At 42.8% G+C, this 12712-nt stretch overlaps 1 protein-coding gene across 5 annotated transcripts in view; it reads left to right on the top strand.

Annotated features, from left to right (window-relative positions):
- The window catches only part of LOC125456234 (CMP-N-acetylneuraminate-beta-1,4-galactoside alpha-2,3-sialyltransferase-like), a 543155-nt gene that overhangs the window by 104296 nt on the left and 426147 nt on the right, over positions 1-12712 (top strand). For 2 of the 5 annotated variants that reach the window (XM_059647999.1, XM_059647995.1), the window contains exon 1: positions 581-857. The exons of 1 other annotated variant lie outside the window; for it this stretch is intronic. The gene's annotated coding sequence lies outside the window, so the exon portion shown is untranslated. Of the gene's footprint in view, positions 1-239; positions 334-580; positions 858-895; positions 974-12712 lie in introns of those variants that run through there. 2 more of the 5 variants (XM_059647996.1, XM_059647997.1) reach the window with 2 other exon arrangements.

The raw sequence follows: 12712 nt of genomic DNA, 5'->3' as shown, positions 1-12712 counted from the left end.
TACTCGAGGAAGCGGTCTTCACCAAGTTAAACAGGGCCACCAGGTATCAGAAATCTACTGCAACTGACAGTTGGTATAAGTTATCCTTTACCAAAATGGCGCCGGAGCGTCACTCATTGGTGTCAGAGGCGTTGGATGCCGTCCGTATTAGAATCAACACAGGACTGCGCAGGCTTCGGATTCCTCATTCCACTGTGCCGCTGTGCGGGGTGGGGGGCAAGAGGGGGAGGGATTTGTGCGTAGAAGCCAAGTGGCCGTGGGAAAGCTAACGGAAGAAAATCTGAGCAGGGGGATGGGGGTGGATGCGATTCGACGGCGAACAAATGACCACAGGTACAAAGGAGAAGGAAGAAAATAGAACAAAGCAAAAACCTCGCCCCAATTTCCAGTGAAATTTGTTGACGGGTATAGCACCAACTTTGAGGACTGCAGGCAGGCGAAATCAGGCCCCTCACTGGATCGTGCGCTGTAACGCAAGCGCCGCGGAACTGAATACGCACGCGCGGTATTGGATGCATGACACGCACCGGAGTGTTTTATTGTAGCGTAACGGACAAATGTAGCATGGGGTCGGGGGATGTGGGACGAAGGGGAGGTGGTTCCCGATTTTAACGAAAACGTTTAGTAAGGGTGGGGAGAAGGGATGACAGGTAGAAATGTAAACCAGGAGGTAGGAAAACTTTTGAATTTTGGTACGCTAATGAATGGCGACCACCTCCATCCCCATCCCCCAACCCACATCAGCCAGCGGTTGCTATGTGTGCTCCAGCCCTTGGTGTGATGAGTACTCGACTGATCTGTCAAGTATTAAACAGCAATGAGCAGCCACGGCCTTGGGATTAATACCTTATCGGACGGTACGTCGAGTGGCTCTTGGCTGCAAGTGTTGTCGATGTTTGTGATGTTGGTGCTCGACTATCTGTTTAAGCAATGGGCTGGGCACAGAAGCATTTTGATTAAATTCCGGAGTGTGGTAGGTACAAGTACCAATTGCACCTCGACCCAGCGCTTTTTTAATTTTGAGGATTAATTGCTAACGGCTAGAGGCAAAAGGCTGAGTATAAACCTGTAAATTAAAGTGATATTGATGAGTACAGTGTTTTAGATTTGCTTACCTTTCGATTTTCCCTTCATTAAGAAAGGTTGTTTACGTCGATGATGTAACTTCAGTTTATTTATCACCGTGAGGCTACATGTTGACCCGTTTAAGATTCGGTAGGTTGTGATATAATCGTGTGCAGACCATGTCAGTGTTGTTTCAATGAGGTTAAATACAGTACGGATATCTGCATAAGCGTTCTTCGATTGACTCCAGATTTAATGGCCATATGATATTCTCCAGGGTATTGACCTCCAGTTGGATATATAGCCGAAATTTGCAGTGTTTCCCAGTCAAGTTGCAGGCTTTGTTCTGACACCCATCGACATTCCCCGTGTGGCAGCAACAAGAATATACTTGTCGCTGATGTAGGGAGGGGATGGTTTTTGGAATTTACTCCTGCAAGCCACGTTTGCGAATGTTTTGTTGTAACCCGACAGTGCAGACTCATTGAAATGAAAAATTGAGTAATAATAAGTTAAGAAGTGCCTGAATACTTTAAGATTATTATACCTGCAAGTCATTTAAAACTGTTTTTGTAAACGAAGTGTTGCTGAAATACTATGCAGCCACTGACCTGGTTGCATTGAAGAGAAGTCGTTGGCGTCAGATGTTTGTGAAGCTGTAGTACAACTCCTTTCTTTCTTCTTCCCTACTGCTGTTGGTTAATGACCGTGTTCTTGAAACCCCTTCCCTCAGTTGTTTCAGTGTCCACCACTGTTCATGCTTGTTTATGATAGGATTGTAGTACTTTGATTTGATGTGCTAATTATGAGGCTGTGTGTGAAGAACTTGCATCTAACATCTCCCGCAGACCTTCCTCCAGTCACCTTAAAATTTTGCCCCCTTGTAGTAGTCATTTCGGCCCTGGGAAAAAGTCTGTGACTATCCACTGTATCTATGCCTCATCATCTTGTACACTTCTATCAAATCACCTCTCCTCCAATGGAACAAGCCCTAGCTTCCTCAACCTTTCCTCATAAGACCTGCCCTCCAGTCCAGGCAGCATCCTCGTAAATCTCCTCTGCACCTTCTAAAGCTTCCACATCTTTCCTGTAAGGAGATGACCAGAACTGAACACAATATTCCAAGTTTGGTGTAACCCAAGTTTTATAGAGCAGCAGCTCTAAGCGCGCTGCTCTTAAACTCAGTTCCCCTGCCAATGAAAGCCAACATACCATACGCCTTCTTCACAACCCTATCAACTTGGGTAGCAACTTTGAGGGTTCTATGGACGTGGACCTCGAGACCCCTCTGTTCCTCCACACTGCTGCAAATCCTGCCATTAACCCGTATTCTGCATTCAAATTTGACCTCCCAAAATTAATCACCTGAAACTTTTCTGCATTGAATTTCCATCTGCCACTTCTTTGCCCAGCTCTGCATCCTGTCAAATGTCCCGTTGCAACCTGCAACAGCTCTCCATGCTGTCCACAACTCCACCAACATTTGTGTCATCCCTTTTGTTACTTCTTTCAGTACTTTTCACACTGGTGTGATCATGTCCTTGGCAACTTGATCAGTTGTGCCTGGGAGCCACTCCTTTTGATAGACATTAAAGTTTCCCATCCAGCAGACATTCTGTGCCTGAGTTACCCTCGGAATGTCTTTCAAGGGGTCTTCAATACAGAATGATTACAAAAATTACAACATTTGATCCATCCATATTTGTGTCGGCCCTCCTTTATTCATTCATTAGGTGTGGCCATCACTGGTTAGGTCCGCATTTATTATCTATAAGGTTCTTGAGTAGGTTTGCAGCATAGGTTGTGGATTCTGTGGTTGGTTTGTTTGTTAAGTTCGTTCCTTGGTTTGCAGAGGTTTCATTACCCTGCTGGCTAATGTCATCACTGCAGCCTCTGATGAAGCACTGTTGTGTTTTCCCGCCTGGTATTTAAACTGTGGGCTCTGTTGTCTGTTGGATTTGATTACCTCATTTCTGGTTTTCCTTCACAATGGTGTATACCTGGGGTCTGGTTCTCTGTGGTTGTTGATGGCTGCCTTGGTGGAGAATCAGGCCTCTGGGAATTCCTGTGCTTGTCTCTGTTTGGCCTGTCCTAGGATCCTGATTTTGTTCCAATCAAACTGGTGATTTTGCTTATCCATGTGGATGGAGATGAGTGAGTATTGGTCGTGTCTTTTTGTTGTTAGTTGGTGTTCTTGTTGCTAGTTGTCTTCCTGTCTGTCCAATGTAATGTTTGTTGCAGTCCTTGCATGGAATTTTGTATGTAACATTGGTTCTGTCCATAGTGGGTAAGCGGTCTTTGGTTTGAGTTAGCAGTCGGTGTAGGGTTGATGTGGGTTTGTGTGCTACTGTGATGCCTAATGGTCATAGGAGTCTCGTGGTCAGTTTGGATATGTTCTCGATGTCCCCCCTGGTTTGGTCCGTTTGATGGATACCCAACCCAAACTATAGATCTGATACGTGGACGACACTTTTTTCGTCACAAACAGACCAAACTAGAGGAGATGCACAAACTGATAAACAACACTCACCAGCATCAAATTCACCAGGGAAGAAGAAGAGAACAAATAGCTCCCATTCTTGGATGTCATGGTAGAACACAGGGCAAATAGGGAATTCCTGACGAAGGTACACCGAAAAGCCACACACACTGACCAAGTACTGAATTTCAACAGTAACCATCCTGACCCCACAAACAAAGTTGCATAAAAACACTATTTAAATGAGTGATAACAACCTGAATAGCAACCTGGAACTACAACAAAAGAAGAGCCCCTTCTCTGAGTATTTAAGGACCACAGATACCTGAACAACTGGATCCGACGATACCTATCACACGAACGACGACGAGGATACTGCATGCCCTAACATGTTACCATACCTCATACACTGATAAGGAGAACCACCAGTTCGATTGGGACAAAACCAGGATCCTAGGACAGGCCAAACACAAGCATGGGAGTTCCTAGAGGCCTGGTCCTCCACCAAGAAGGCCATCAACAAACACATAGAACTAGAGCCTAGGTAGACACCACCGCAAAGGAAAACCGGAAATGAGGTAATCAGATCCAACGGATCCCACAATTTAAATACCAGGTGGGAAAACACAAGTGTTTCCTCGGAGGCTGCACTGATGATGTTACCCACCAGGGTAATGAAACGTCTGAACCAATGAACCAGTTCAGCGAGTGAATCAACTACAGCATTTGTTGTCTATCCCTATGGAACAGATGATAGACTTCCACTGATTTGCCCTGTCTTCACATTCAAACATGTTTCCTCCTTTTTTGATATTTTGAACATTTCTGACACTGAAGGAGGCCACTCTGCTGGTTATGCTAATTTTGACCTAACGATGAATCAATAAGCCTGATTCCATTTCCAGCACTTTGTTCATATTCCTAGAGGTTCCAGAACTTCTGGTGTATATCCAAACACCTTTTAAAAATCTGTTTAGGGTTCCAGTCTCTCCTACCCTCTCAAAAGGCGAGACGTCTATCTCCCAGTTCAGAGAAAGGGTCACTGGACCCAAAACATTAACTGATTTTGTTTTTGTAAATGGAGCCAGACCTGTTGAGTTTTTCCAGCCACTTTGTTTTGAGCCTCCAACCACCTTTGGCTGGAAAACAAGTTCTGTTATTTTCCTCTAATCCTTCAACTCATCATTTTGAGTCTATTGTTTGAGTCAGTAATACCCCTGGTAAGGGACGTCAGCTTCTCTCAACCATGTACGTGCCAATAAAATCTTTACTCTGTCACCTCTGATCCAAGTAAAACAACCCCATTCTGCCCAATCATTCCTGCCTGTTGCCATTTTCCAGTTCTGAAAAGATCCTTGTGAATTTCCTCTGACCACTTTAATCTGCCCTTCCTGTAATCATTTTAGGCGGGCACAGTGTCTCAGTGGTTAGCACTGCAACCTCACAGCACCAGGCACCCCAGTTCAATACACAGACAGTCGCCTGAGGCTGGAAGAGTTTGCACATTCTCCCAGTGTCTGCATGGATTTCCTCTGGGTGCTCCGATTTCTTCCCATAGACTAAAGATGTGCAGGCTAGATGGATTGGCCATGCTAAATTGTCCATAGTGTTCAGGGTGTGTGGGTTATAGGGGGATGGGTTGAGTGGGATGCTCCAAGGGGCGGTGTGACTTATTGGGCTGAAGGGTCTGTTTCCACACTGTAGGTAATCTTACAAAAAACTAATCTAATAGGGTGACTGGTAGTTCACACTGTTCTCAAACTGTGGTGTAACTGATGGAATTTTACTCTACAGTGTTCAACACACCCTGGATACGTTATGTTCCACTGGAGATTTTGACATGATAGTATTTAGCCAGGTGGGATATGTCTTGGAAGAATTCAGCATTGACTCATGGCATCAGGTGAAACACTGACAAGGAAACTTCCTGCTAATTACCACCTATGCAGCCCTTTCCCTCCCGTGGATGATGAATCAACACTCCTCCGTGGTGAACACCAATTGGACAAAGCAATGAAGGTGGCAATGACATATTGTACTCTTGGTGGGTGTTGGGGGGGCGTTGTTTCAGTGTCCATCACCAAGAGTGACATGGTAGAACAGTTGCTTACAGACCTGGGCAGACTTAGTGCAGATTCAGTCTAGCAACTGTGTTCCCTCCTAAGCTGTGTGTATGTATAGCTTCTTCTAGTGTCCATGCAGAAGAGAAAGTAATCAAGAATGCTGGCCTGTAGCAGGTGGTGAAGTAACCAACAAGGGAAATACTTACTTGATCACGTTCTCACCAATTTATCTTTGATAGATGCATCAGTTTGTCACAATATTGACAAGAATGACTATTACCTAGTCCCGACCCACCATCGTATTGTATGTTGACCATTTTGCCAAATAGGATTTTTAGATTTTCATCAGATCTAGGAATTCAGAAGTGGACATACATGAACACTGTGGTCCCTCAGCAGCAGAAGGGTATTCAGCCATAAAGCTGTAATCTCATGGCCCAGCACAAGACCATGGTTGTCCATTACCATCTTGCTGGGAATCCAACTTCAATTAAGGAGACATTCAGGAGAAACATTAGGTAATCTCCTAGCATGCAAAACTCAGAATTCCAAAGTGTATACTGACTAGTAGCGATACAAGTTTGTGGTAGACAATATAGAAAAGCCTTAGCTGATTCCTCGACAGTGAAGAAGGTTTTCTAAGTTTACAGTCATCTTGATCGAAAGTGTCAATGGGCTGAAAAATGGTAGATGGAGTTAAATCTGGATAAATGTGAGGTATCGTTACAACAAACAAGGATAGTGCACTTACAATTAATGATAGGGCCTTGGGTAGTGTTATAGAACAGAGGGACCTAGGGGTGCAGGTACATAATTCTTTGAAGTTTGAGTCATGTATGGACAGGGTGATGAACCGTTTGGCATGCTTCCCTTCATTGTTTAGTCTTTTGAGTATAGGAGTTGGGAAGTCTTGTTTGAGGTTGTATCAGACTTTGGTGAGGCCTGTTCTGGAATACTGTGTCCGGTTCAGGTCGTCCACTTATAGGAAGGATATTATCAAGATGGAGAAGGTTCAGAGAGTTTTACCAGATTGTTGCCATGTATGGATGGCTTAAGTTATTGAGGGGGAAAAACTGGATAGGCTGGGACTTTTTTCACTAGAGTGTAGGAGATTGAGAGGGGCCCTGAGAAGTTTATAAACTTATGAGAGAGAATTCTCCAGTAGTTTCTGAATTAAGATGTTCAGTTGACAGGATATGAGAAATTATGAGCTAAATTAGGAAGTGGAACTGCAAAGGCAATAATCTATGATTGCAAAATTGCCTTTAGGCTAGCCTTTTTAAAATTCCAGATTCTTAATGAAGCCAGATTTAACCATCTGTCTTTGGAGGTTTTGAATTGACATTGACATTGAAGTGACATTTCTGCCTCAACACCACCTCCCCAATGCGAGATAGGCATGCATTTATTAGGTAGGTACAACAAATAATTTAAAAATAAGCTCATGGAATGCTATCATTTATTACAGGAGAAATTGAATGTAAAAGTAAGGATGCTCTGTTTCAGTTCCTTAGGACATTAGTGAGATACATCTCCAGTAATGTATGCTGTTGTTGCAGTCTCCTCATTTAAGGAAAGATGCATTTGTGTTGGTGGTGGTTTAAAAGTTTACTGGATTGATATCTGGAGTGGGAACTGGTCTCAAGTGAAAAGGTTGAACAGATTGGACTTATTTCCAGAAGAGTAGTGGGTGACATGACTGAAGTACGTAAGATCCTAAAAGGTCTTGAAAAGGTGGACTTAGAATGTTTTTTGCCCATAACTAGCTAGTGGTGTGGTAGCTCAATGGTTGACACTACTCCCTCAGCACCAGGGATCCAGGTGTCATTCCAACCATGGGTAACTGTGGAGTTTGCATGGTCTGTCAGTGTCTGCATGTGATTTCTACCAGTGCTCCAGTTTCCTACCACAGTGTGCGTGGATTGATTATGTAAAATTGCCCCGTAGTGTCAAGGGATGTGCAGACTAAGTGCATTAGACATGGGAAGTGCGGCATTACAGGGACGGTTTGGTTGGACGGTCTTCAGAGTATTGCTGGAGACACAATGTGCTCAATGGTTTCTTTCTGCATTGTAGGGATTGTAGGATTGTGAGACACTTCAAAAATTGGGCCTTCAGGACAGATGAGGAGAAACCTTTTCCAAGGATTGTATGACGTTGGAACTTCTGTCCCAGAAGGTATTAGATGTGGAGGTCATTGAATATTTTTAAGGCAGAGGAGGATGGATTCTTGTCAGGCAAGATCTTTTTGATGTGAATTATTATTGTCACGTTTCTAGGTACAGTGAAAAGTTTTTTATTCTGCGTGCAGTCCAGGCAGATCATGCCAAAGAAAGTTCATTGGGTGATAGAACAGGGTGAAGCATACCATGTTACGGCTGCAGAGAAGGTGCACAAAAAGCAAGATCAGCAGTAGATTTGAAATTTGAAGTCTGTTCAGACTTCTAATAACAGCGGGTAAGAAACTGTGCTTGATCTTGTCAGTATGTGTGTTTTAAGCTTTTGTGTCTTCTGTCTGGCAAGCAAAGCTTGGAAGAGATTATAATTGGGGTGGGAGGGGTTTTTGAGGAGTGCGAAGTGTAAACTGAGTCCAGGGGTAGAAGATTGGATTGCATGATGGTGTGGGCTTTGTTCACAACTCTGTGTAGTTTCTTATGGTCCTGGGTAGAGGAGTTGCCATATCAAAATTTGATATATCCAGATAGAATACTTACCATGGTGCATCTGTAAAGCAGTTCTTGTGGACCTGGCAAATTCCCTTAGCATCCTGAAGAAGTAGAGGCATTGTTGTGCCTTCTTGACTGTCTCATCAACGTGGGTGGTCCAGGACAAATTGTTGGTGATTATTGCTCCAGGGAACTTGACGCTGTCCACCATCTCCACACCTGCTCCATTGATTATTGCTAGGAGTGTGCCATCCACCTTGCTTCCTGAAGGCACTGACCAACTCTTTAGTTTTGCTGATGTTAAGGGAGAGATTATTATTTTTACACCATGCAACCAAGCACACCATCTGCTTTCTATAATTCTGACTTGACATTGTTTGAGATCCGGGCGACAATGGTGTTGTCATCAGACAAATTGTAGAATGAGTTAGGAAGAAACTTGGCCAGACAGTCATGAGTCTACTGGGAGTACAGGAAAGGGCTGAATACGCAGCTTTGTGGGGTGCCAGTATTGAGGTTTTTTGCGGAGGAGGTGCTCTTGCCTATCCTCACTGAAGGTGGTCAGATGTTCTCAAGGAGAAATGGAAGTGTGAAATTCAAAGCTGAAACGGTCAGCCATGTTCATCTTGAATGGCACTGCAGGCCTGAGAGGCCAAATAGCCTACTTTTGCACTGAATTAGTGTGTTGTTTATATTTGCACTCCCAAGTATATGAAAACAAACATGAGCAAAACAGACCTGTATATATCTTTCATAGACCCCACCATGTCATTCAACATTGAATAGTGAGAGATTTTTGAAAAGCATTGGAAAAACCTGAATACCTACACATGTTTCTGGCTATGGTGGAACAATTTCATGAAAGTCATTACATTTAATTTGAGCACGAGAGACCTCCCCAGGTTTCTTCCAAATCTCCATGAAGCTGGGATGTTGGCTGGCCTCAACTGTAGTCACCATCTTTTTCAACATTGTTCTGCAGCAGGCAACAGAATTTTCCTTTTATTGGCAGTGTACAGGCACTTCTAGACTGAGAGAGATCCTTTCAACCTTGTGTGTCTGCAGGCGCAGACACATGTAAAAGTCATCCATGAACTTTCTTTTGGTGATGACTCTGCAATCCTGGACTACATGCAGTGGATCATGGGGCATTTTAATGAGGTACCAGATTCTTCAGACTTAAAATTTGTGTAGAGAAAACTGAAATTCTTCATCAGACTGCATTTAAAAAAAGGCCACCAAACAGTTCATATTGAAGGAACTGAACTAAATGCTGTCAAGAAATTCTGATTTGGGGAGTTTCATTTCATTTGATACTACCACAGGCAAGTGGACTATTGGCTTTCTAATGCAAATGGCACATTCAGCTGGGTCTACAAATGAGTATTGAGCAACCATTTCCTTGGAGCAAAAACCAAACTTGCTGCCCAAAAGGTAGTCCTCACCGCCCTTATGAATGGCACTGACATAGGCCCTGTGCTGCTAACCTGTGTGCTCTTTTAGTGCACTTTCGTCCTTCAGATCTGCTGGCAAGACTGCATCACACATGTTTGGAAACTGCCAACCTCACATAATAAGTTTAGCCCCTGCAAAGAAGCTGTTGGGCAAGTCGCATTGCCTGGATGAGTGATAGTCGCCTCTCCAAGCTCATGCTGTGCAGAGAGCTGACTGCACCTGAAAAGAATAGAGAAGTCCCATGCAAATGTTTCAGGGGCATCTTATGCCCATTTCCACTGAGAATTGCATGATATGGTTTGTGATGCCAGGGCATACTACATTAGGAGCACAACTGGGACCTTTTGAGTGAGCATTGACCAGGATAAAGAAAATTGGAGAAGGATAGATCTGACTGTCTCCATTGGTGACAACACCCTCATATGCACCCATTGTAATAGAGATGTCTGTCATGCAGAGGTGTGACAAGTCAGTAGGCCTACAGCTAATAAATGCAGTCTTCATAAAATCTTCGTCTGCGAAGAACTGCTAGATTTAGCAATAACTTGTACGTAGCTGTATGGATGAGTTGTAGTTATATAACTGCTGCATGTGAAAATCCGACGATAATTATGTTGCTGACTTTAAAATTAAGATTTGTTTTGGACATAGATCCCAGTCTTAAATCTAAGACTTCTACCACTTAGAAGGGCAAGGATAGCAGGCACATGGCCATACAGCCTGTAGAATACTTTCCAAGCCCCACACTATCCTGATTTGGAACCAGATTGCTATTACTTATAGTCAAGCAGCATGGAAACAAACCCTTCATCCAAGTAGTCCATGCTGACCATGTTCCCCAAACTAAATTAGTCCCAACTGCCTGCTGTTGGCCCATGTGCCTGCAAACCTTTCCTATTCCTATTATTAGGAATCAGAGGTGGGTAATAAATGCTGGTGCTGTTAACAATAATTACCTTTGGTAAAAAGGAATTTTTAAAAAATCACATTGGGCTAAATGGCATGTTCTTTACCTTACATAGTGGTGCTAAATTGCTCACATTTTCAGGTAGTTTGAGGTACTGCATGGTTTTTAATTTGCCTGATTCTGTGTCAGTGGAAAATGTGCTTAGATTCTGTGACTGGGATCATCTTCATTTTCTAAACCTGGAATGAGTTGGGTTAAATAGATTCGATTGTTAGGGGAACATTTTGGGCACCATAATTGTTATTTCATAGGCTTAGGTTGACCGTAGAAAAGAACAATGAACAATCTGGAGTGTGAATTAATGTTGGATGAGCTGACTTCAATTAGGCAAGAATGATCCTGGAATGGATAGACTAGAGCCAAAGGTTGGCAGGCAAAACTGTAGCTGAATAAAGGGCTACCTTCAAAGAAAAGATGGTTTGGCCATGGTAAGGTAGATTACCTCAAAAAGGGAAAGGAAGGTTAAACACACAGCTCCCTGGATGAAACAACAGACAGAAATTAAGATGGTGAAGAAAAAGTGTACTTAGAAAACACATTGTTAACCAGGCTAAATGTAGAAGAGAAGTGCACAAGTGAGAAAAAGAGAAACAAAAGGGAACTATGTAAAGAAACTGATATAACAAAGTGTGGAGCTGGATGAACACAGCAGGCCAAGCAGCATCGTAAGAGTACAAAAGCTGACATTTCGGGCCTAGACCCTTCGAAGGGTCTAGGCCCAAAACGTCAGCTTTCCTGCTCCTCTGATGCTGCTTAGCCTGCTGTGTTCATCCAGCTCCACACTTTGCTAACTCGGATTCTCTAGCATCTGCAGTTCCCATTATCTCTATGCCAAGAAACTGACTACTAACTTAAAGTAGAATCCTAAAGTTTTCCATGGTGCATAAAGGGTAAAAACAGGAGTACGGCTCAACAGGGATCAAAGAGGATATAATCTTGAAGCAAAGGGCATGGTTGAGGTTTTAAATTAATACTTTGCACCTGTCTTTACCAAAGTAACCTCGGTCATGGTGATAAAGGAGAAAATTCAGTCACTAGAATGATTCAAAATTGATGTGGTATTGAATAGATTGTCTGTACTTAAAGACACCGATGCAGGACGAAATGTATCTAAGAACTTTGAAAGAAATGAGATAAGGAATTATGGAGACACCAGTCATAATTTTTTAGTCTTTCTTAGACTGAAGTGGTACCAGAGCTCTGGAGAATTGCAAGCATTCCACATTTGTTCCAAAAAGGATAAGCCCAGCAATTGCAAACCAGTCAATTTAACGTCAGTGGTATGGAAACAATAATTTGGGGTAGAATTACCAGTCGCACGAGCATATGTGAGTCAGCTTGGGAAAGCAAACAATGATTTTGTGAGGGGAAAATGGTATTTTAAGTATTTTACTGGAGATTTGTGATGAGATATCAGAGGACTGATGAAAGTAATGTTGATTATGGTTTACATTCGACCCTCAAAAGGTGTTTTTAATACAGTGCTGAACAGAGTCGTGAAAACAAGTTAGAGTTCATGGAATAAAATGTGTACTCATAATCTGGATACAAAATTGGTTGAGTATTTAGAAATAGAGTAAGGGTAAGTAGGTTTTTTTTGGGCTGCTGATGGTTTGTAGATGAGTTCCTTAGACTCTTGCTTTACATGATTATTATAAATGAGTTAGAGCTTCGTGTACTTGGAACAAATTCAAAGTTTGTGTACGAAACAAAGCTTGAAAGCCTCGTAAACTATTTAAGGGTGGTGTCTTCCTTCAGAAGAATATTGACAAGTTGGTAGATTGGTGGATAGGTGGCAAATGAAGTTGAGGAGTGTGAAGTAATACACTTTGGTATGAAGACTATGGAGAGACAGTATAAGGTAAATTGTACTACTGTAAATGGTGTGCAGATGCTAACAGATCGAGGTGTATCACATATGCCACTAAAGGTGGCAGGACAAGTGAAGAGAGCAGTTAATAAATACAGTACCTGACTTTGTTGAAAAGGGAATAGTGTACTAGGGCATGGAGGTTAT

The sequence above is a fragment of the Stegostoma tigrinum genome, chromosome 8, assembly GCF_030684315.1.
Source record: "Stegostoma tigrinum isolate sSteTig4 chromosome 8, sSteTig4.hap1, whole genome shotgun sequence".
Taxonomy (NCBI): domain Eukaryota; kingdom Metazoa; phylum Chordata; class Chondrichthyes; order Orectolobiformes; family Stegostomatidae; genus Stegostoma; species Stegostoma tigrinum.
Note: the sequence above shows the minus strand (reverse complement) of the source record. Positions and strands in the feature narration are given on the sequence as shown.